Genomic DNA, 25,774 nt, shown 5'->3' on the forward strand with positions numbered 1-25,774 from the left:
GAAAATGGCCCCCAAGTGCCAACAAGCACAATGGACCACCAACTCAAGTTTCCTCTGGTCTCCCCCCGCTTTGTCCTTCCAGGCGAAGGCACGCGGCCGCCCTTAAAAGTGAGCTGGTTCTTCCAGGAGAGCTCTTTGCTGCCATAGCAGCTGGTCTCATTCTTGTGTGAAACAGGCCAGGTTGGTGTTCAGTGACTTCCAGCTTCTGGGCCCTTCTCTCTCCTCGGTGGGTACCCGCTGCCCATCCTCCACCAGCATCCTCCAGGGAGCCCTGCCTCCCGCCCTCCTGCCCCATTGGTTCTGCTGCACAAGACACTGCTTCTCGTCCCTCCTACCCACCGGCGGAGGGCTGCACTGTCCAGAAAGGACTGGTTTACAAAGTGACTTCCTCCTACCTGCCACAGAATCGGTAACTCAGGCTTACTTCAAACAGCTGGCATACAGTGAAGTATAAAGAAGAAAATAAAACAAATTTGCACTCCCAACTTTCAAATCCCATTGCCCGGAGGTGACCAGAAAGGAATTTTTCTCTTCATTGACTGTTCACTGAAGGCCGGGCCTTGTGCTGGGTGCTGCGGTTGCTCCTAGTAGGTCTTAGCCCGAGTGAAGGCTCGAATCTTTTCTTGCCATTTCTGCTGCCGGAAGAGGCCAGAGTTCCCCTCGCAATAGCCCGAGTCCTGGGAAGTGTCCCATAGCAACGTATTCCAGGGGAGAAGAAATCTGAAAGATGGTACCTCTCCTGAGCATTCCTGAGAAACATGAGCATGGTATAGTCTCTGAAATGACTTTTCAGCGAAGAAACCAGTTAAATTTTGCTTCATCCAATGCTTTCCAAGCTTTTTGGACCACGGACTCCCGCGGCCCTGGCGCGATCCGCTAACATTCATTGTTCTCAGGAACATGCCTCAAGAAATGCAATCCCATGCTTTATAAAGGCTTTGCTGTTGTCCGGAACCTCGGGGGACGAATGTTTTCTGAACATAGAGGGCCTCAGCTGCACATGGTGAGGGCTTGGTTTACTTTGAGACCAGGTGGGGTCATTTCACCAAAGCGTGTGGGCTTTTCTGTGTCCTATTATTTCTCCAGGGACCCACCTCCCCCAAGGGATAGGGTTTTGACTACGGCCTTGACCAATGGTAATTTTCACAAATTATTGATTTGGTCAAAAACAATTGGAAAGGTTGATAATTACTCAGAGATTTTCTCATGCTCCTTGCTTCTGTCCTGAGTCAGTTCTTTCGGATTCAGTGACACATGAAAGAAAGCGGTAGGTTTTGAAATATTCCTGATGAAGAAGTGAACCAGCACACAAAAGGCTCAAGGGGCATTTTCAGGAGACTGACCATTCAGGCTCTCAGAAGAAATAAGAGATCTGAGGTGAAAAACAGGGCATATTGAAAGAAGTAACATGGAGCTAAAAGTTGGTTCAGGGAGGGTTAAGCGGTTCTTTTGTATTTGTGCTCGTCTCAGTTTCTTTCTTTCTTTCTTTTTTTTTTTATCTTGTCTTTTTAGGGCCACACCCACGCATATGGAGGTTCCCAGGCCAGGGGTCTAACTGGAGTGACAGCTGGTCCAGCCATACCACTGTGGTCCAGCCACACCACAGCCACAGCAACACCAGATCTGAGCTGCATCTGCAACCCACACCACAGCTCACGGCAATGCCGGATCCTTAACCGATTGAGTGAGGCCAGGGATCGAACCCGCAACCTCGTGGTTCCTAGTCGGATTCGTTAACCACTGAGCCACGCCGGGAACTCCCTCTTCTCAGTTTCTTTTCTGAGAGTAGGACACTGAGTCCACCGCTTTTTCTTTGTTTATAGTATTGGTAGTCCTTTTATGTAGAAGATGTTTACTTCTTACAGTCGGAAATAAAAAGGAAGATAAGCTTTCGGGTGAACTTTAGAAGGCTGTGGGCCTAAATCATAGAGCTGAATAATAAGGGTGAGTATGGGGTGAGTTTCCCTGGTGCCCCACCTCTGGAGGAGGAGGTATGAGAACACGCCTTGTGCTCGAGGAGAAGGAGTGAGTCAGAGGGGGAGGAGGAGATTGACTGCTGGTGCTTCCTGAGCAGGAGCCAGTGTCCCATCAGCCCCGCTCCCAAGGCGACCTGGAGGAAGAACATAGACCCCCCCCCCCCAAGCACACCAGAGCAAAGGAGACTTGTGTCTCGGTCCCTAGAACGGGGCAAGCCCACAGCTCCCCCATCTCGGAGAAGGGCTGGGGATTCCTCAGCAGGAAGCACCAGCAACCACTCCCTAGCGTGGGAACTCCAGAGTCCTGCAAGAAGAAACGACTGAGAGGGAGCGGGGTCTGGAGAGGGATGGAGAATCTGGAGGAGCCGGGGGTCGGGATCGAGGCATGACACAGCCGTGCAAGGCATGGGCTGGCGACCAAGGTGGGACCAAGGGCAGCTCAGCAGATGCCCAGTGGATGAGTAACAGTGGCCGAAGCCCAGACTCCCTGTGATATTTTGGCATCTCTGAGATGCTGAGTGGCAGCAGAGGGAGCAAGGAGGGTGTGGGGGGCAGGGGGAGGCCAGGGGAGACCCTGAGGGTACTCAGAGTGCTGTGACATGACCTTCCTGCCACTTAGAAAAAACAGGTGCTCACAATGGAAATCCCGTCCAGGTTTCAAAAGCATGAGAAAGCTGTGTGGTGCACACCTGACTTCCAGCTTGAGATTTTCGTGCCCATTATTATTTTGTGCCTGAGGCTCAGTTCCTCGTCAGAACGGTAAGACATGCCTTGACACACCTATGGAAGCTACTTCTTTCAGCAAAACAGCTTTCGTTTTTCTTTATAATTCTGATTGTTGTTTCCACACGATCACACAGAGTTTTCAGACAGTATTGAGCGGCTGAGTGCAAGATGAAGGACTGCTGATGTTTCTTATGCACGTCGACTTGGTCAGAGTTACATACCTGCACTTCTACAGCAGGGATGGTCTGATTCCTTTTGGTCTAAAGAGCTCCTATTTGATCAAGTTGTTAAATATTCGCAAGGCTTTTAAGATTTTGTACTTTGAATTCCAGACAGGAGATCTCTTCCACTCTCTTTGTTCAAAGAGTCTCCTTTTTGTGGTTCTCTGGAACACCTAGATGAGGCATGTGCCATTGTATGTAAACATACAGACACTTAAACACAAATAACTTCATATTTATAGCAAGAGATTTGAGTTGATGGTCTTCCTGGGACTTGTCTTGTTGGCCCTGTGAGTGATTGATTTAAAAAACTAGGGGAAAAAAAAACTATGACTACTCCATCTGAGCAGGAATACTAACTAGAATTAGGATACTCGTTGGAGATGCTTCTCAGATCACGCAACATTCCTCTTAAGCAAACTTTGCTTCAGCAAAGCTGGTTCATAAAGCACATAAAACACATGGAGATGGTGGAAAAATCAATAAAATTGTTATAGACTATGGAAAATATTGTGTTAACTGCAAAATCACACCCCAAAACATGGTACACATGCTGAAAAGGAAGTAGCAGGCTGTGGCTACCAAGAGGAAATGTTTTATTCTCTGTCCCTCATGGGTTGTCAGCTCCAGCTCAGGTTCTAACAGGGTTCTTTGCAAACATACCTTCTGCTTTGGCCTTTGTTCTCCCACATGAGGATCCAAAAGATGCCAACCCAAGGAATTCATGTCCACCTTCCCTCTCTCCTCATCAACTAGCTCTTTTCAAGCAGTACCGGGACTTCTGGAACAGAGAGATCTCATCAGTTTGATTTCTTAATGAAAACACATGTAGTAGCACAACAGTAAAATAAATGCACATTTTTAGTTCTCATTATTATTTTCTACACAGAATATGGATTTTCCAGTCATATTATTAAGTAACTAATGATGCAGGATTAATGACCATGCATTGTATTGTTTGTCTTGGGCTGCCATACAAATTACCACAAACTGGGTGGCTTTAAACAACAGAAAGTCATTTTCTAATAGTTCTGGAGGCTGAAAGTCTGAGATCAAGGGCTCAGCCAAGCCATACTCCCTCCGAAGGCTCTGGGGAAGGATTCTTCGCCTCTTTCTAGCTTCTGGTGGCTGCTGGCAACCTTGATGTTTTTGTTTTCTTCAGATACATACCCAGGAGTGGAAATGCTGGATCAAACGGTGGTTCTATTTTTAGTTTTTCGAGGAACCTCCGTACTGTTCTCCATGGTGGCTGCACCAATTTACATTCCCACTGACAGTGTAGGAAGGTTCCTTTTTCTCCACATCTTTGCCAACAGTTTTTATTTGTGGTCTCCATGATGGTAATGATTTTGACAGGTGTGAGGTGATATCTCACTGTAGTTTTGATTGCATGTCTCTACTCCTTAGTGATGGTGAGCATCTTTTTATGTATGTCTTGGGAAAAATATCAGTATGACTTCATTTTAACTTAAATATTGATTATATCTGCAAATATCCTATTTCCCAATAAGGTCACGTTCGCAGGTGCTAAGAAAGGACTTGAACATACTCTGGGGGAGGGTGCGATTCCAATCACAACAAATACGTGTCAATACAATGAATAATAATGGCTAACAAGTATGAGCTCTTACTGTTTAAATGCCTTGTTAATGTAATTTCACTTAGTTCTCATATGGTTCCCTGAGAATGGGTTTTCTGACCCCCATTTGACAGATGGGGAAACTGAGGCTCAAAGAAGACAAGGAAACATGCCCTAAGTTTCACAGCTCCTAAGCTGCAAGACCACCTCTAAGGTACCTCTGTCTGCCTCCAAAGCCAATTTTCTTCACCATGAAGGCTGGGCATCTCCCTAATGATACAACATAACTCAAAGGTTTTCCACCATAGTTCAGTGGAACTCAATCTCAGACTATGGTAAAAAGACTTGTTTCCAATTCAATCTGCAGTTCCTTGTTGCATCTTGTTCACATCTATAGGACCAATAAAAATAGCCTCACATGTTAGAACTCCTGTAAATGTCTTTCTCTTGGACCTTAGGGTCATTCTTATCTTTGCTATTTCCTAGGAAGGACCTGAGGCTGATTTTCCTGAAACCTAGATCACCTCCAAAATTCTTGCAGTCTTTCAAGAAACAAGGATGAGGGAGAGAGAGAGAGGGAGGGAGAGACTGGTTCTGCTAATGTTACTTTTCTGGAGTCAATGCACTTTATCCATCTGATCACCCCTTCTCTTCAGCATTTTGCCCTTTACCTGCTGGCATAGTAGTAGCTGGGGCTGCAAAGACAATGCTTATCCTTATTAATTAAACACTGAAAGCCAAAGCTCACCTCTGAGACTTTTACAGCCTAGCCTCTGACAGAAGTCTCACCCTTTACAAGGACTTGGAATAATTCAAATCCTAGACTTTGTAGGTGTCATTTTTATAGACCTGTTGACTAGGAAAAAAATTAACATTTTTAGACACGGCTAGACAGTGACTTAAAAAATAGTTCCTTCTTCGTATATGATTAGCTCTCTTTTTTTCCTCTATAAACAGGGAAATTCAATCTAGTGTACTCAGTTTCCTAGGAGACCATGAGCAAGACCAGGGAAAGTTATCAAGAAAGCCTAGTCTAAGTTTCCCACCTAATCAGTACCTCTATTTATCGTAAGGTAGCCACCCAACATCACAGCCCCCGCCACGCCCGCAAGCGAATGAATGAATCTCCTAATAACTCTCCTTTCCTTGCTGATCGGAATGACGCTGTTCTCTCATATTTAGTTTGAGAGATACTTGAATCTGTTCCGAGACATTTTATTTTGCTCTACTGAGCTGTCACTTTCGTCAGAACCACACAGTATCCACATATATTTATTATGTACTATCATTTCAAGACTCCAAACCCTAAACTACCATTTCAAAATGTCTTGACTAGTCACACATCTTTATTTTCTTAGAAAATTTAAGTTTATTAGGGCAATCTCCTCACCCCATTCGCTGTTTATGTTTTTACTGGATTTTACTTCCATTTACCAATTGCTTCAGAGGAAATTCACATATGTCTTCTCCTCCATATGTAATATAACTCCCTTTCATGAACATGGTATGTCTTATTCTACAGCATCACAATTATTCTGTTTGAGTTATACTGTATGACACAGGAAAAAAACTTTTGTCTTCATAAAATTATCATTTCTATTCCTTAGTGAGTTAGATGATTATTTCATAAATGGATTGTTCTCGATGACTTTGCTCTGATCGAAAAGCAAGTGATTATCTTTTCCAGATATATTCAATAATGGGCACCCTTAACGGACCCTCCTACTGGTTGCAGTATTTTTCAGTAGACAATCATTTAATTTCTAGTTGACAAAAATTTTAAATGCTCTTTCCAAAAAGTCTAACGCATTCATCTTTCTTGCCACATTGGCTAGAACTATAAAAATAAATGCAAAATCATAATAAAATATCAGATGTTCTTTTTCTGTTTATGTTATTTACAGAATAGTTCTGTATTTTGAACTTTAAGTATGACATTTGTTGTTCCTTTTTCCACTATGGATCCTTATTATTATTAAAGAATTAGCTTCATTCATATATAATATAAAAATGCACTTTAAGGGAGTTCCCTTGTGGCAGAGCAGGTTAAGGATCACTGTTATGGTCACTGCTGGGGTGCAGGTTTGATCCCTGGCCTGGGAATGTCTACATACTGTGGGTGAGGCAAAAAAAAAAAAAGTATACTTTAATTATATATGAGAGTTTTGTTTAATGCCTTTTGCAGACCCCGAGGTACCTGTTCTTTTTGGTTTGTTTTCTGTGACCTAATATTATGCTACATCAATTTGTGTTAATGTTAAAGTGTACTCACCTCCTTGGTAATGTGGTACTGTTATTATTGTTTTATTTTGCTCTTGTACGTGTTTTGCTAAGATTTTATTTGGGATGCTTGTATCTATGTTTATTCAAAAGGCCAACTTTTGTTGTGTTCAATTTTTGTCAAATTTGTATTATGATTAAGCTGGCTTTCTAAGATGATGACAAATTCTCTATCTTCTCCACGTTCTGCAAGACTATAAATAACTTATGGGTTACGCATTATGAGAACGTAACATAGAAATGATCTATAAAGTTATTCAGATCTGGAGCCCTAATGGGGAAGGGTAGTCACTGACAGCTTTCAAAAATCATGGTTGCTATATTCAGATTTTTCTACCATTTTCATGAATCAGTCATTATTCCTTAAAATCATTCACAAGAATTCAGATCAATATGGTAAAGGGAACACGGTCATACCTTTATGGGGGAAAAAAGGAAGAAGTGTCATACATGTATCAAGGAGACTGGAAATGCTGCAGAATGCACGAATGCAAGACAGAAGAAGAGAGTACATGTAAGGAGCCAAGCGCTACTCAAAATGCTGAAGGAGACACCCTTGCAGAGAGAAGCAGGGCCTCATGTCATCCCAATGCCATAGTCAACAGGTGGGTGCAAATCAGACGGCTAATTCTTCAGGGTGATGAAATGGGAAGCAACGCTCAACCAGCCTCCTTCTGCCTCTCCCACCCACACTGCTTGCTGTGTGGCCCAGCAGTGGGAAACCCTCAGAGGCTCTGGCTCACACGGGGCCAGCCCACCCCGCCTGGTAACCCCTATCAGTGAGCAAACTACCTAGAAAAGCATAAGCAGAAAAACAGAGATTCTTATAAGACCTGCCAAATGCGAAACTGCTGTTTCTGCAGGTTGCACAAGAGTCAAACATCAGTCATGACACTTAACCTGATGTGAACCACCAGGAAAGATCAATACTTAACTGCATTAAAAGAAGAAACAGTATCCATAGGTCAAATAGCAACAGAGCACTAACAGCAAAAACACCTCCCAACAAGTAAGACGAACATCATTGGTGAGGACCAAGCGAGCACTGCATTTGTGGAAAAGGGTCAGCTCGACTTCTGCCTTACAACTGAAATTTCCTCACAGGAAATCTCTTTCCCAATTCCTTGACAAATGGGTGAAAATGAAGAAACAAGTAACCTTTCTCCCATTCCAAAAGTCATCAGACGGAAAAAGAGGAAAGAAAGAGAGATGAGGGCGGGGGGGCGAAAGAGAGACAGAGGGAGGGAGGAGGGGAGAGGGAGAAAGACAGACAGACAGACAGAGAGAAAGGAGTTCCTGTCATGGCACAGCAGAAACAAATCTGACCAGGAACCATGAGGTTGGGGGTTTGATCCCTGGCCTCGCTCAGTGGGTTAAGGATCTGGCCTTGCTGTGGCGAAAGAAAGAAAGAGACAGACAGACAGACAGACAGACAAAGGAAGAGGGAAAGAAAAGGGAAACAAATTCAATTTGAGCAGAGCTGGGGGATAAGCCTTGATTCTGCTCCTGTGCCTGTTTCAATCCCTGGAAACCATTCTTGTGAAGGGATATAGGCCTGAGAAATTTTACCAGTATTCCCAAGTATGGGGAGATGAAAATTGAGGCGGCAGCTTTATCTGTGGACTCTTCTGATCAATAAGTGATAGAATTACCACTGGAGAGCAGTGAAAGCTTAAGATGAATTAGCAGGTGGCCCCACTCAATTGTCAGAGTAAAACCACTCATGGTAGGGAGCATTGTCAAGAATGAGCAAAACATTAAAAAAAAAAATCTAAAAGGGTTATGTGAAAAGTATATTGGTGTTGACTTTTAGGAAGACAAGTTGCCACCATGTATCGAAATAGAAATGACAGATCCTTCCAGGAATTTATGTCAAAAAATACTTGCGCTTGTGGCCAAAGAGGCAGAGATGTTGAATTTCCATACTGTTTATAATGGCAAAGTTGCTAATATCCTAAACGTCCATCAAGAGAGCAGTGGTTAAGTCATTTAAAAGGCTACCTTACCCTGAAGCTGTAAAACTGGATGACAGAGACGGACATGTCAACACCAGATTTATCACCAACTCATCTGCTTAAGTGGTAAGTTCCAGAGCGGTGTGGACAGTATTATGTCCCATGTAGATTTTCCCATAAAACACCAAAGACGTAAATACAGACGTCTGGAAACGCACCAGTGGGGGAAAGGAAAGAACACGCAACGCCTGACGGTGCTCATTTTGAGGAAGAGTCCAAAAGATACGGGAAAGGGGAACTTCTCGGCTTTGCTACCCGTAACTGTTGCAATTCTTTCTGTGACAATGCACCCCGTTTCATTTGTGTCCTGTCTGCCTAACAAACACTAAAACGGGCTAAAATCATTCTATTCATAAAAGCATTCAAATTGTGTGTAGTATTCCATGCTATTTTTAAAATTATTGTATCTGTTTCTGTCATAATGCTCCTTCCTATTTAGTACACTGCGTTTTGTCCTCCCCCTCCCCCCTTTTCTATTAAACTTGCCAGAGTTATATGCATTTATTTATTTTGTTCAAAAAAAAAAAAAAAACCACCTGAAAGAGATAACACTACCACTTTCTATTTTCCAATTCGTTGGTTTTTACTTGTAACTTCTTTCCTTTTTTCTTCTTTCCTTAGATGCATTTCGTTGTTCTAAATCCTGGAGCAAGAACAGAGATTGTGTTTTATCTATGCATTTTTCTGTTGTTCAGTGAGGGACCTTTTCAAGGCTATAGCTTTTTTAATGAATTGTGTTGGCATGTAGATGAGTCACAGTGTCATGTTAGTTTCAGGTATACAGCAATGGGAATCAGCCATCCACGTACATAACGTGTAGCTTTGCATCTAAGGAGAACTTGTCTGCATCCCAAAGCTTTCCTGCCTGCAGTTTATGTCAAGCTGACACCTATTTGCTGTTGGGGGGAGGGCACTGGGTTATGAACCGTACCTCCGAGGCTGGAGCTCCCTGTCTCATTTTACACAGGAGGAAGGGACCCGACATCTCCTTGGGGAGTGAGGACTCCCTCATTCTTAGTTCACATGACGTGGGACGCATGGATCCAGCCTGATTTAGGGGAGGGGGCATAAGAGCCAGAGTTTGGCCATGGCGATTGGTTCACAACCAAATGCCCCAAACCCAGTTAATTAGTGTCTTTTGTGAGAGTTTTCCTAAAAGTCCCAGAAAAATACAACATACACTTTATCATGGAATCTTTAGCTACATAACAAAATGAAATCAGGTAACTTTGCCTCATTGTGAGGCAATGTGAGTTTGCCTGAGATTGAAAACAAACATAGGAGTTCCTGTTGTGGTGCAGCGACAAAAAAATCTAACTAGAACTGTGAGGTTGCAGGTTCGATTCCTGGCCTCGCTCAATGAGCTGCGGTGTAGGCCGGCAGCTGTAGCTCCGATTGGACCCCTAGCCTGGGAACCCCCAAGTGTTGCAGGTGCGGCCCTAAAAAGCAAAAAGAAAGAAAGAGGAGACAGAGAGAGAGAGAGAGAGAGAGAGAGAGACAGAAAGAAAGAAAGAAAGAAAGAAAGAAAGAAAGAAAGAAAGAGAGAGAGAGAAAAAAGCAAGAAAAGAAAAGGACACAAACACACAGGAGTGACGGTGTGCCCTCCAAGAGCAGGAGGGCGCATTTATGGGGAGACACAGCACAGCAGCCCAGGCAGCACTCGTGGTCATCAACTTAAAAGGGCAACACACCAGCGCAGCTGTATTTTCTGCAGCCACATTCAGCAGAGTTTTCTGGGTGCGGGATGAAATGCATCAAGATTAGGGACCCACCAAGGGGGGATGTGCCAAATACTATGAAGTCCAAGAAGAAATGGGCGTGCAGGGAAGGGCGGTAGGAAAACCACAGAATAAGCTGAATGGGAGGAGAGGGTAGGAGTGAGTGGGCGTCAGACAGTGAGAAAGAGTAAAACCAATGCCTTGAAGATGAGTGACTAGAAAAATGAGATAGGTGATGGGGGCTTGGGGAGATGGCACAATTACTGGTCATGAGAAGACCTAAGGCAATGCTTTTAAAACTATTTTTGACCTTGACCTAGGGTAAAAAGTGCATCTTCTACCCCCACCCAATACACAGACACATACATGTATCTCTACCTCTCTCTCTCTGCATAGATATGTTTATGTATGTGTATACACACACACACACACACACACATACACATATATAGGATATGGATTTATTTATTTAATTAAACTAATTGGCTCATATAATTACAGAGGATGGCAAGTCCAAAATATCAGCTACATGCTAGATGCTTTATCTGCATTAATGCCAAACATTACAGCTCTCCTACAGGATCTTAGACGCTGGGCTGGGCGCAGAAAGCTTAGCAGGCATCAGTAGGATGATCTGTCTGGCTGTGGCTTTTCTATACCCGGCACTTGCAGTGGTCTGGGGATCCAGCTGCATGCCCCAAAACCCTTGTTACAAATACGCCTTATCAATTTGATCAACACACACATGACTTCCTAGGGCCGCAAGCATCTGCCCCCAGCCAGCCTGTCCTTCTGCAGAACTAAGCCTGCCAGGTGTGTCTCCAGCACACCTGGACCAAGTGGCAATGATAACAGAAGTGCAAGGTCATTAGTCATACAGTTTTGAGCTGCTGGGGTTGAACTTCATTCAATTTACATCACCCCACCGACATAATGAGGGGTTGCCGACAGAAGGAAAATGGGTATACATTATACCTTCACACTCTTCAATCATGGCAAAGTCATATCTAAAACTCAATCACTAAGTGCAGACACTCCTAATTCGGTAAAAGTTATTATTTAAAAAATCCCTAGATGGATTTCTGACCATACGTCCATTATAGAAATGAACTTGGATAAACCACATCAAATGTAATACCCCACGTTACAGACGAGGAACTGAGCGAGTCTATAAAAGAGTAACTAACATCTACATAGCGCTGAGTTCTGGCACTGAACTACCTGGGCTTAACCCTGACTCCATCACTTAGGGCCAGGGTTGGAGGAGGGAAAGGAGAGACCATCCCCGTAAAGGAATGAACAGCACGGGCAAGAGCTTCGAGGTGGGAATAAACACGGGCAGAGGTGATAAAATGAGACCAGCAGGAAGTGACAACGCTTCTTAAATCTTGGCTGAGTCACCTACACCAGCCGGTAAAGGTGGTGACCCCACTTTCTGAGATCATCCTTGAGGTCAGGAAGGAGGGGGCCTCCTTTTCTATGTATGGCTGCTTGGGGTCACCTGAACAGGTGAGTCATGACAGCCTCTGAATCGGATGCGTCTGATTGCCCTACGAGAAATAGCTGGACCTCACCCAGGGGCAGGGCTAGAGATTTGCGTATACGTTTAAGAAGTTTGGAAGGGGGGTGTGTGTGTATCTGTGTGTGTGCGTCTAGTTCACAGCTCTGGAAAAGAGGAGGTTAGGGAGAAAAGAAGGGAGAACCCAGGGACAAGACTGTCACAAAGTGGTGGCTCCAACAGTAGTGTCAACGTATCTCCTTCTGGGGGTTTCTCTGGTGGGGAAACTAAAAGCAGCTGTGTTACCAGAATCCCAACTTGCTCTCCTGGAGATGTGTCCTCCCAGAAGGCTGGGAGGCAAAATCCGAAGGCACTTCATGACCAAGTGTCCCTGAGCCTGTTCTGCACATGGAGCCACCTACAGGAAAGAGAACTGAGGACCAGGCACCAGGAGACAGGCTGCCAAGAACTCCGGGTAACGGTGGTAACGTGAAAGCAGGCATGCCTCGGTGTCAGCAGTCAAAGGTGGTCCCCAGAACACCTGAGCCGCAAAGGCAGACAGCATCGCCAGAGGAGGGCAGAGGGCCTGCAGCTTGAGTTATACGGGAGACCCCTGCACCCCAAGACTGGCACAGACACACTTGTTTGGGCCACATGCCCCAGAGTTTTCTGCTGGTCACTGACCTGAGATTCTTTTTTTCTTTTTTCTTTTTTTTCTTTTTGGCTTTTTAGGGCCACACCCGTGGCACATGGAGGTTCCCAGGCTAGGGGTCCAATTGGAGCTATAACCACCGGCCTACACTGCAGCCACAGCAACACAGGATCCGGTCTGTGTCCTCGACCTACATCACAGCTGACAGCAACGCTGGATCCTTAACTCACTGAGCGAGGCCAGGGATCGAACCTGAGTCCTCATGGATGCGAGTCATTAACTGCAGAGCCACGACGGGACCTCCTTACCTGACACTCTTGCTCCCATGTGCTAGGGCCCCTGCCCGCCTGCACCTACAGATGGACGATGCCTAGTGGAGGGCCCAGCACATCCTGCGCACCCGGCATTCCAGGCTTTCGTCACCCTTAGGGACATCTGAAGGACTCTGAGTTCAGAGACCGCTCGGGAGGTGCAGGAGTGCGTGGTGGCACTCCGGCCACTTAGCATGCAGAGGCTCTTGTGGGCGCGAGTGATGCTAGCTGGTGGCACAGAGAGGAGATGCGGGTGGGAGCTGTAAACAATTCCGAGGTGGCACACGGTGCGGGTGTCAGCCCGTGCTGGTGGCGTGCATTAAACAGGCCACAAATCCTGGGCGAGAGGGACAGTCCGCCACCAGCAAATGTGTCATAAGTCTTTCTCCTCAAGAGTTTTCCTGATGACAGTGTAAGAAACAAATCTAGATACTCCACTGGATCAATGCTGTCATTAACGGATTTACAATGTAATCAATAATACGGGCACTTTAGTCAAATGAACCGCCTAGGAATAACAGTACCAAAGGCCTGACAGCTCTGGAAGTTATTTCTCTGTTCCTCTCTCTGTAAATCTGTATGTATTTTTCTAGCAATAGGGGAAAGAGGAAATACATACAGTACGATAGATGGATCTCTTTCAGCAACCACCAGTTCCACTTGAACTTATCTCAAGTTTCAAACAGCATTCCAACTACGAAGGGCGCCCTCGGTTCGTCAGGCAAAGTTTTAGGGGCTGGGATAAAGTCTCCACGCCCCAGAAAACTTTCACACAAGACAGAGAGAGACAGACCCTCGGGCGCTCACTGGAGAGCAGCTTCTTCGCCTTTCTGTCGCTGCTCCCTGTGAACCCTGTCCCCTGTGCAAGATGACCCGGTCGCTCTCTTTCCTGTGAGTTCACGTTTCCCGTCCCACCTCGATTTGGCCGGAGTTCACCTACACGGCGGTGCTCTGCCCACCAAGAGAGGAGCGGCGTTCGAAGAAGCTTTTCTTTCTGGAATTCACCCCGTCCACTCCTCTTCTCTCCCCCCCTTCACCTTCACCCTCTCGCAGCCCAACTCTGCCCTTCCCTTGAAAACAAGTTGCATTAGTTCTTTACAACTGAGCAAGAACAGAACCAAATGTTTCACATCTGCTCTCCGGGTTCACGGATTAGCATGAGAATGAGGAGCCAGTGTTTCAATGATGCACAGTCCAGTGGAGGAGAATGGGGCTCAGGCCCGGCTATCAGAGGGCGCTCTGGCTCCTGCCAGATGTCCTAGGCCCGGGACACAAAAGCGGCGAACCCGGGGCTTTAACAAATCACCTTTCTCCGGGGCTAATCACTCAAGAAAAGGTTTTGTTGTGGGTTTGGAGAGGGTCAGGTTGGTCTTTCTCCAGTGATCTGTAGCCTCGCCCGGCCCCTCCGGCCTTCACCCTCGGGCTTTCTAAAGAGACCCCTTATTTCCTTCTCCCATGCGGGGCTCTGAGGGCCAGAGCTGCAGGCCAGGGTCTCCCGAAGGTGCAAAGGCTGCAGGGGGCTCGTTAATCAACGCGGCCACGCTGCTGGGCTAGCGCTCACTCCCTCTCTCCCAACAATGAGGACTTTGGCAAGAATCAAATGCTTCAGTGGGCATTCAGCAGGCATGGACAAGGTCAGGCTTAGTGCCAAGATGGTTCCGGTGGCATCACAGTGGCAGGAATCCTGCGCTTTCTGGAGGGAAGGTCCACACCCTGGAGGTTCTCAAGGGCTGGTCCCTGGCCAGCAGCGCCAGCATCACCTGGGGACCTGCCAGGAACCCAGACTCTGCTCCACCCGACATTCTGAGCCAGAAGGTTGGGGGTGGGGGTGGGGTGGAGGCAGGGATCTGTGTCTTTAACCCACCTGCCAGGGGATTCAGACCTCTAGAAAGTCTCCCTAGTTCCAAAGAAAGAAACTCGAGGCAATCTTAGTTTTTCACATTCATTTTATATCCGCACCCTTTTTTATTCTCATCCCAGTAAGATAGGGTGACCAACCGTCCTGATTTGGCTGACACTGGGGGGTGTCCCAGGATGTAGGACCTTTGGTTCTAAAACTGAGAAAGTCCCTGGGACAAGCCGCTCACCCTGGCTGAGGAGCAGGGCCAGTCTGACTATTCCTAAACTGACTCACATCCCCTGACCTGGCTGTTGCCGCCCCGGCCACTCCACCACATACTAGGTCAGGCAAGACAAAGAAAAAGAGATTAGAAAGAAGAGAGTTTTGATAATGCAGATTCTCAAAACATAATAATAAAAGGAAAATGACCACTGTGCAGAGGCTGTGGATTGTGTATGAAAAAAGCCTCCTTCAACAAATGTCTTTTCTGGCTTTAGAGAAAAGGCTCAGAAGCTTCCTCCTGGACTCAGGATGAGTGCGTGTATCCTTGTCACCTTTCCGTAATCTCGGCAGAGGATCATTAGACCAGCTAATTCTTTATACTCTCACCATACAGTCCTCCTGTTTCAATGAGGAGGCTACTCCGTAGGAAGTTCTGTATCTGGGCGCCAAGGTCAGAAAGAGGCTGGAACCAGAGGTGTAGTTTGAAGGAGTTTTTTGAACTTGAGAGAGGATATGGAGCGGGAAGAGCTGCCTTTGAAAGTCAGGGATCTGTCCCTGGGGGGATGTGGGACACAGGAGGCAGGGTGCTCGCGGGGCTGATGTGCAGAGGTCACAGCATCCCTGCTCCCTGACCCAGAATGCTTACGTCACAGGAGGCGAGGGACCGAGGGGCTGGGCAGGGCCAGAGAGGAGCTGTTTGAAGGAAAAGTCTGAGTGCATCAGGGAGAAAAACACTAAGTGCAGAGGTGGCAACGCATCATCAGACCAATCAAGCTTGAGAACGTTCTGTTTGAAAATTAAAGGAAAAAAAAAAAAAAAAGAGAGAGAGATGGAAGAATTAGCAATAGAGGGCAAAGGTTTTGGAGCACCACAAAGTCAGGTTCAAGTCTTGCCCTCTGACCTCCTTACGAGGTGACTTCAGGCGAGTTTAAGTAATGTGAGTAGCCTCCTCTTACTAGAAATCTGGACTAATAGCATCTGTCTCCAAAGGGTGCTTTGAGGCTCAAGTAAGGTGACAGGTGCACTATCCTCTGAGGAGCACCCAGTATGCAGCAGGTGCTCCATAAATGCTGAGAAGAAATGTGATATAGCAGCAAGAGTTTGGGTTATGGCTTCAATAGAACCTCGGATTCCCACTTTTTTTTTTTTGTCTTTTTTTTTTTTAGTCCTTTTGTTTTTAGGCCCGAACCGAAGCATATGGAGATTCCCAGGCTAGAGGTCCAATCAGAGCTACAGCCGCTGGCCTACGCCACAGCCACAGCAAGATGGGATCCAAGCCACGTCTCCGACCTACACCACAGCTCACGGCAACACCGGATCCTTCACCCACTGAGGGGGCCAGGGATCAAACCCGCAACCTCCTGGTTCCTAGTTGGATTCGTTTCCGCTTCGCCATGACAGGAACTCCCAGGACTCCCACTTCTCTTTCCCTTTTGAGTATGTGACTCCAGCCATTCAGGCTTCATCTGTGACAGTAACTGGGTTTATCTCTGACAGTGCTTCAATGGTTCAAGACGCTCGCCTACCCAGAGTGCTAACACTTCACAGACGTGACCCCTCTTCCCCGAACCGCTTAACCACACCCTTCTCTGGATTCCCACCTTGCTGCACTTGACCTCCGCCCACCCCAACCCGCCACGCGTGGTCACTGTCACTGGGTACGTTTCAGGCTTCCCATCTCTAAGGGGCCCGTGTGTGTCCCTGATGCCTCCAGCACAGCATCTGGCAATGAACTCAGAGAGGAGCTGAGCCTTAGAGAACAGACATCCGGTAACAGGACCGATTTAACCAGAGCCCTGGATCTGGGGCTGGCAGGTGGGTTCGGTTTCTCTGGTGCAGAGCCTTGGCGACACCAACAGTGATGTCTGCGCGATGCCTCCGGCTCTGCCTCCGGGTTGGGATGATTCTGGAGAGCTCGTGTGAAGCCTCTTTAGCTCGCAGGGTCCACGTCCAGTGCAGAGGGGACCAGGCAGCATCTCTGAGGGGACAAAACCAGGCTTCTTGTTGTGTTTTTGTTGCAGCCTCGCAAGCAGATGGCAGCATGAGTCCTGCTGTGGCCGAAACGAGAGGAGCAAGGACCAGCCCCAGGGGGGCCCCATCACCCACGTAACTGCCGCCAAGCACGGGACCAAGAGGAGGAGGAACGGAAGGCAGGATCCTTGCAGAAAGAGCCCCAAAGAGGAGTGGCCCAAGCTGACGCCCACAGGCCACTGGACTCTCAGACTTGAGCGGGATTCAAGGGCTCTTCAGCCTCGGTGAATTGGGACTCGAAGCAGAATTAATTGCCTCCAAATTGTATCTCTGCTCCCAGCCATCCATTAGCTGCCCTGGCAGAAGGATAATGACACTTCATGAAATACAGCTGCAGAATCGAGTCTGGTTCTTCCCAACCCTGGAATGAGCTCAAAAAGTAAAAACGTTCAAATAATGCAATTCCCTCCAGGGTGAGAACGAAGATAAAACTCTAGGTCACTGTGGCTTTCCCTTAAAAGAAAAACGCATTTGGTTGTTTTCAAATAGTGAAATTTCGGAACCTCTCAGATCTTATGGTAAAGGAATGTTTTTGTTTTAGAGGTTACGGTAAAGGAATGTTTTTGTTTTAAATTGTAGTAGAAGATTCTGATCTTGATTTCAGTGGCAGCTGTTTGACCCAAGGTGTACCTCCTTCGTGGTGGAGCTCGCTGCCCAGAGAGGGGCCTGGAGGCCACCGAGGTCCCTCTGGAGTCCCTCGGGAAACGGGTGGTGACGTCAGAGCCAAAACCCAGATTCAGCGAGAAGTGGTGGAGAGCTGCCCTCATGAAGCCACCAGCGCCAGCCGAGACATGGTGATGCCCACATGGTTTAAGACCCCTTGGGAGGCATCCACTGATCAGAAGGAGTAGCAAGAAGATGTCAGCGAGGCACGTGGCGCCTAGCTTGCCAATGGCAATGGACTGGAAGCTGAACCGCTCCCGGATCAGGGTTGCCGGTCGGCAGATCAAGAGGGGCCGAAAGGATCGAAGCAGTAGGGGGGGGGGGTGTGTGTCTTATAAATATATTTCTGCATACGGATGTGCAGAAAGATAATTTTAAAGCTTTTTAAATTTCAGGGCATGTTCTATTCGTAAGCAGAAAATAGCATCACCCCATTAGTGTCGCCGTTTAAGCAAAGGATCCCCACGTCCACCGCCCACCGAGGAGACGGGAGTGAAGTGAGTGCATGAAGGAGAGGAGGCGGCTGGCCCCGCTCACGCCTGTCGCTGCCAAGTCATAAAGCAAACCAGCACCCACCACTGCCGTCTGTGTTCAGTTTTCAAGAGAACCTGGGAGTGCTGGTGTCTTTCTTCCTGTTTTGTTCAGTATAAACCTTTTCTTTTTAATGGGCATAACTGTTAAACCCACATACCATCCACGGGCACCCTACGCTCCTCCCATCTGTGGCTTCATCCTGCCCACAGGCTTCCCACTTGGAACCTCTGGTCTGAATCAAGCCTCTGCCTGAAGAAAAGATAGCGCAGGTGCTTCACTGATACGCATGGTGTGAGCCTGGAGGAAGTGGCAGCAGGCGGAGCAAGCGTGACCTAACGTGGGCTGCCTGGGAGGAATCAAAGGCCCTTTTCCAAGCCGGCCCTCGACCCGCAAGCCCCGAGGTGAAGGTAGTGTCGCTTCTCGTCAGTTTTCCTCGTCCTCTCAGCCCCATCCCTCCTGCTGCCAGGTTCTTTTAATTTCGAGCTGCTGGGTTCTTGGGAATTCAACAGAGGAAACGAGTAAGAACCACGTGACTCTTGTGCTTACGCATCCACTCAAGAGTAAAGCAGTGTCACCGGGGCGGAAACTTGGGGGTTCTCTAAAAGTAGCCTTTAGGTTTTCCCAGAGGCTGTGAGTCGTGGGCAGGGTCTGTGAACTATGCAGGAGGGCTGGGATCAGGTCCTGGCCCTGCCGCTGACAGGGGTAAGACCCAGGTGAGTCTGGTCTGCTCCCCCTGGGGTGCTGGGAAGACCGCAGGCACAGGCCGTGAGGTCCAAGTCTTCTCCCATTTCCCACGCATCTTCGGTGAGACTCGCTCTGTCTTTTATTTCTCTGCATGGAGGGCAGAGGCTGAACTTGAGTAGAAATTGACCTCAATGGAGTTCTCAACGTGGCTCAGTGGTTAACAAATCCGACTAGGAACCAGGAGGTTGCAGGTTCAATCCCTGGCCTTGCTCAGTGGGTTAAGGATCCAGCGTTGCCACGAGCTGTGATGTATTTTGCAGACGTGGCTCGGATCCTGCGTTGCTGTGGCTGTGATGTAGGCCAGCAGCTGTAGCTCTGATTAGACCCCTATCCTGGGAACCTCCATATGCTGCGGGAGCGGCCCTAGAAATGGCAAAAAAAGACCAAAAAAAAAAAATACGAAATTGAACTCAACTTTTTTTCTTTCTGTGTCTGGTATGCAGGAGGTATGCAGCTTGGCGTTGGACGGGGTGCAGCGATGAGTAAGACGCAGACAGTAAGAGTCTCAACTCTGATCCATAAGATCAGAGTAAGCTGCTCTTTGGGAGTGTTAGTCCTTATTCTTACACTTTCTTCTTTATTTTTATTTTCCCCCTTCCTCCAAGTTAAGGGAGTAGCTGGTTCTGCCTTCACTGCTACTAGCAAAGGATGCAATAGAACATTCTAGAAAAAAATATGGAACTACTTTCATGTTCTTGGAGAAGGCAGAGATGTCTTAAACAGGATATTTTTTTAAACCATAAAAATGTTCTAAAAGCAAATGAAAATTATTTACGAATTGATAAATCGGACTTGATTAAATTTAAGTACTTTCATTCATTAAAATACACTATTAAGAGAGTAAAAGGCAAGCCACAGACTGGGAGAAAATATTTGCAATGCACCTAACCCCCTAAGGACCTGTATCCAAAATAAATGAGAAACTCTTACAACTAGTTTAAAAAGAAAATCCAGTTAGTTAAACGTGAGCAGGATTTAACTGTGCACTTCACAGAAAAGAGTACCCAGGTAACAATCAATATACGAAAATGTGCTCTTCACCCCATTCCTCAGGGAAGCACACACAGGTACCACGTTGGGATCTTGCCACACGCTCACCTGAATGGATAAACCTGAGAGGACTGAGCGCCTCAAGCACCGATGAGGACTCGCAGAAGGAGGACTCTCACGCACAGTGGGCGAGGTGCGAATGGGGGTGGCCACCGTGGAAAGAGGCTCAGCAAGACCTAACTCATGTTCGAGAACTTCCATGCCTGCACTTCCATCCAGGAACCGTTCTACTCCGTGACAAATGAGTGCCTCTGTCCCCAAAGACGTGACAAAACCGCACATACTAACCTTGTTAGCTCCCAACTGGAAAGAGCCTGATGGGTAAAGTATAGGCTGATGCAAACAGCGGGCTCGCACACAGCACTAAGAAGAACCACTGACACGAGGCACAAGCCGCAGCGTGGAGTCTCTCACAGCCCTCGGAGTATAAAAAAAGGAAAAGAAAGGAGCACAAAAGAGGCAACACTCCATCGTTACATTTAAGTGATGTTCCAGAACAAGCAGAGGAAACCACCGACAGATCCAGAAGACAACCTGCAGAATGTGGGAGAAGACACTGGCAAATGGTATGACTGATAAGGGGTGGATATCCACACACATAAACAGCTCGCATAACTGAACATTAAAAAAAAAAAAAAAAAACCCAAACAACCCAGCTCAAAAATGGGCAGGAGACCTGAGCAGACATTCTTCCAAAGAGGAAATGCAGATGGCCAACAGGCCGGCGGAAGGATGCTCGGCACGGCAAATCCCAACCACAAGGCGAGATCGCCTCCCACCTCCGGGCTGTCATCAAAAGGACCACAAATAACAAGTATTGGTGGGGCTGCAGAGAAAAGGGAACCCTCCGCGCTGTGGCTGGGATGTAAACTGGTGCAGCCACTGTGGAAAACAGTATGGAGCGTCCTCAAGAAACTCAAAACCAAACAACCATAGGATCCTGCACTTCTACTCCTGGGTACATATCTGGAAAAAAAAAAATGAAAACATGAATTCGAAAAGACATGCACCCCACTGTTCGTAACAGTATTATTTACAATAGCGAAGATACAGAAGCAACCTGAGTGTCCCTTGTCAGAAGAATGGATAAAAAAAGATATGGTATATACACACAACAGAATACTACTCAGCTGAAAAAAGAAGGAAACTTTGCCATTTGCAGCAACAAGGATGGATTTGGAGGGCCTGATGCTAAGTGCAATAAGTCAAACCGAGGAAGACAAATATTGTATGACATCCCTGATATGTGGAATCTAAAGAGTCCAACGAAGAAGTGAAGACAGAGAAAAAGCAGCAGACCAACTGACATAGAGAACAAATGAATGGTTACCAGGGAGAGGGAAGGGGAGAGGGAAACTCAGGGGAAGGGGGAAAAACATTAGCAGCTACTAAAACTGGGGGAGCTGCTGCAGATCTAGTGGATAGGATTTGGCGCTTTCACTGCTGCCGTCTAGGTTCAATCCCTGGTCTGGGAACCGAGCTCCCACATCAAGCCACTGCATGCCACAGCCAAAACAAAACACGATGAAACTGGAAAAAAAGTTTTTAAAAGAACAAGCAGAACTATCCTTTGGTCAGAAGAGGCGTGACTTTGAGAGGGGTTACTGACGCACGGGGCACACGGGAGCCTTCTGTGCTGTAAATGCATTGTATTGTGATCTGGATGGTGAATACACAGGTGTAGACATAGGTCTAAAGTGACTGAGTTAAGATGTGTGGGCTTTACCTGGCCAGTCTCTCTGACTTTTGTGTTTGCATAACATAAGAAGTGGCTTTTTAGGCCACACATTAGAATCATTCAAGGACCTTTTTTTTTTTTTTTTTTTTTTTTTACTGATGGCTGGATCTTCTCCAGATCACATCAGAATCTGTGGGAAGGGGATGCAGGTGGAGCATGAATTTCAGGTGGAGCCAAATTGGCTGCTGGAATAATACACACACACACAGGCACTCGCTCCTCGGGTAATTATGCCTAACAGCCAGCACTGCAAACTTACACCTTGGGGAATTCAGAGCTACTGTGAGGAAGCAAGAGAAAAAATTCAGGCACAAGAGACAACTGTGTTGGTGAGAAGCCTCAGGAAACCGAGCCTTCCCTCCACCTGCTGTAGCCTGAAAAGAGACCCTCCTCCAGGGCAGCAGCGAGGCCGAGTAGGAAAGCTCCTGCAGGGGGGCCCCAGACAGGACGTGGCTCCACGGCCCCCCTAATGACACTTGCTTCCTGACTCTCCTGTGATTCAGACACACCCCATGTGACCCGCAGCACAGGTGACCGTGGCAGGGTGTGATTTCCAAGACGGGTCACAACAGACACCACAACTCAGCCTTCCTGAAACGCCCTCCCTGTGGAAAACTATTGCCACGCCTTGAAGATGCTCCCGCCACCCTGTGGGGGGGCCCTGGGGATAGAAGCTGAGGCTCCTTTATCCACGGCACCCCAGCCATGCTCCCCTCTCTTAGGTTCTCTGCTCTGTGCGAGTCCTGATGTGCCCTCTAGCGCATCACAAGGTCCACGCAGACCAGGGCTCTGTGAGTTACAACCGTCACCAGGCAGGTATCAGCTCTGAACTGTCGGAAAGAAGAATGGTTCAAATCAGCCTATTACCTTCCGCCATGTCTCACCACCCATCTGGTGTGATTTATGTCACGAGGAGCTCTTAAGATGACGCTCAAGAGATGTGGTCCAGATAAGTGATGCGGAAACCACAAAATGAAAGCATTCCCCCCAGAAGAACCCTGACTCCAAAATCAACCGATGGAAGCTGATCATTTAGTTACACAAATGAGTCCTTTTTAAAAAAGGTTCTGTATTTGCTGCATGTGAAAAGGCAGTTTTCTTATGCTCTGTTCATAACAAGAAAGTAAATAGAAATACACATTAATATTATTATATGTTAGAAATAAGTGTGTTAGCAACACTACATGGCGTATTTGGACTTAAAGCCCTTATGAAGCAGGCATAGGTTTTTGAATCACCATGATCAGCTACTGACTATCCTTAAACTGGAAACTCTTGGGGTTTTTTCCTTTTTACAGCCATACCTGCGGCATATGGAAGTTCCCAGGCAAACGGTCGAATCGGAGCTGCAGCTGCCGGCCTACACCTCAGCCACAGCAACACCAGATCCGAGCGAGGCCAGGGATCGAACCTACATCCTCATGGATACTAGTAGGGTTCTTAACCCGCGGAAGCACAATGGGAACTCCTGGACGTTCCTATTTATTTAAGCGCCTTCTGTCTTAGCGCGGGCTGCCATAACAAAGTCCCTTAGGCCGGGGGGCCTAGGTATCTGAGGTGCATCTCCTCATAGTTCTAGAGGCTGGAAGTCGGGGATCGAGGGGCCACGCAGAGTCAGTTTCAAATGAACATTCTCTCCTCGGCTTGGCGCCGGCCACCTTGGTGCTATGTCCTCAAATGGCCTTCCCTTCGTGTGTGTGTGTGTGTGTGTGTGTGTGTGTGTGTGTGTGTGTGTGTGTGAAGTCAGGCTGGGCTTCCTCTTCTAATAAAGACACTGACCCTGTCAGATCAGGGCCCTACACTTCTGACCTTATTTAACCTTAATTACTTTGGAAAAGGCCCTCTCTCCAAACCCCGGCACTTTAGGGGTTAAGACTGTAACGTATGCACTTGGGTGGCATGACCAAGGTCAGTCCCGAGCACCTTCTGGTGACAAATGATCTGAGTGGGAGAAGCTTTTAAAGTACCAGCGTGCAGCCACGGTGCTGTTGTCCAAAGTATGAACAGTGAGATTTTTTCCCTTAAACCTCTGCTGCATGAATGAATTCCCACACCACTTCCATCAAATTCATAATGTCCTTTTAAAGCCAAATTGAACAGGCTCAAAAAAAAATACACTGAGATATATGGAAAGGCATGCATTTAGGGTTATTGAAAATGTGTTTTCACGTGAAACGGCTCACCCACTAAGGAACTGGCTCTTCAGGGGATCGCTCCAACCCGATGGTGAATAAACACTGCAGAGCGTGCAGGTGTATACTTAGTTCAGAACACAGCACGAGGCACAAGTCGCCAATTATGCGGCCCTTTGCAAGGGACTTACATCTCCTGAACCTCTGGTCTCTCACACCCAACACAGGGTCCCTATCTTGTGGCCCCAAATGAGATCCTTTCAGAAAAGACCAGAACAGCCTTTGGGGCCTAGTTAGGCGGCCGTCAACGTCTGTCCAAGGCCAGTGGACTCAGGGTTTCTTCAGCCTGCGACCAAAATTGCTCTGCCCTGCTTCTCACTGATCTTTCTGCTCAGAAGGTTCTCATCAGCAGCTCCTTCTCATCCCGAATTTCCCCTGATGTCCAGCCAGCGCGAGCCACTCACTCGGGACGACGGCTTCTCGACCCCCGCGGCTCCCAGGAGCCCCTCTCTCAGCCCCGGCCCGGCCTCCTTCCCTGCGCCCTGTCCTCTCATCTCATAGGTCACCGTCCCTTGACCCGGGACCTCGGGAAACCTTCGAGTGACAGGTTTCAGAAGACTCCAAGGTCACGGAAGCCCTTCTCTGGACACCTGCAAGTTTCGACTCCTCGGCCGACACTCGAGTGTGCGTCTTGGGTGAAGGAGCTGCAGCTGGAATTCCACAGGGGTTTCGATGAGGAATCACTTCACTTTTTCGAAGGCGCTGTGGCCTACCTCAAACCCTCTCGCAGACTCTCATGAGTGTGCTGGGGGCGGGGATTCCAGACTCTCTGACCGCGTGTTTCATTTTCAAGGCCTGGCACCCGGGATACAGCCTCGACGTGTATTTGCTGAATGAAACAAATGAGACAGGGAGGGAAGAAGGGTATCGCCCAGACCCCCCTCCACACACCAGACCCTCAAAATCCTGGCAACCTGGCGCCACAGTAAAATCTGCCAGGTCGGGAATTTCTTGGTAGCACCAGATCTCAATCCAAACTTAAGACGTCTGTCACGGGATGGCTCTCACAGCCGTAAAAATGCCTGAGAGTGGCTCACGGCTCTCTCCCCAGCTCACATAACTCCCTCAGTGCCGGGACTCTTCTACAAGTGACATCCCTGAAGTTCCTGGTGTGGCTCGGGGGTTAAGAACCAGCCATAGGGCCCGTGAGGATGCGGGTTCAATCCCCAGCCTCGCTCAGTGGGTTAAGGATTCAGCGTTGCTGCACACTGCAGCGTAGGTCGCAGGTGCGGCTCAAATTTGCGGCTCAGATTTTGTGTGGCCGTATCTGTGGTGTAGGCCGGCAGCTGCGGCTCCGATTCCACCCCTCGCCTCGGAACTTCCAGATGCTGGGGGTGTGGGCTTAAAAAGAAAAAAAAAGAAACAAACAAATAAACCAAAGATTACAATAAACAGTGACATCCCTCCATGTGTACATGCGGTTAGAGCCGTTCTGGCCCCTTCTTGTTTATTCGTTTGTAGCCTCACGTCCTTTTTACACTGATTTCACATTTGCTTACAGTAGAAGATACACTAGATTCACGCCAAAGGATGACACATTATATTCTGATTTTTTGTTTGGCCACATCCGTGGCATGCAGGAGTTCTGGGGCCAGGGATTGAACCTACGCCACAGTAGTGACAGAGCCAGATCCTTAACCCCTTGAGCCACCAGGGAACTCCTCTATTTTGATTACTGAGAGCGGGGATGTGGGTGAAGCATTGCTATGCCAGTAACTGGGTAATGTGCCCTCTAGTTCCGTGTCTGCTGGTAACTCACTCTATGTCCTTGGGGAGGGGCTCTC

The 25,774-nt window shown here is 47.6% G+C and overlaps 1 protein-coding gene across 1 annotated transcript in view; it reads right to left on the reverse strand.

Moving 5' to 3' along the window:
• HS3ST3A1 (heparan sulfate-glucosamine 3-sulfotransferase 3A1) overlaps window positions 1-25,774 on the reverse strand; it is a 192,583-nt gene that overhangs the window by 104,249 nt on the left and 62,560 nt on the right. Inside the window, exon 2 of the mRNA XM_084986233.1 lies at window positions 3,587-3,704. The gene's annotated coding sequence lies outside the window, so the exon portion shown is untranslated. The remainder of the gene's footprint in view (window positions 1-3,586; window positions 3,705-25,774) is intronic.

This window comes from Sus scrofa, chromosome 12, assembly GCF_054392235.1.
Source record: "Sus scrofa isolate SSC_HxYL_T2T_F1_AM1 chromosome 12, Sscrofa_HxYL_maternal_Yorkshire_Landrace_v2.0, whole genome shotgun sequence".
NCBI classification, from domain to species: Eukaryota; Metazoa; Chordata; class Mammalia; order Artiodactyla; family Suidae; genus Sus; species Sus scrofa.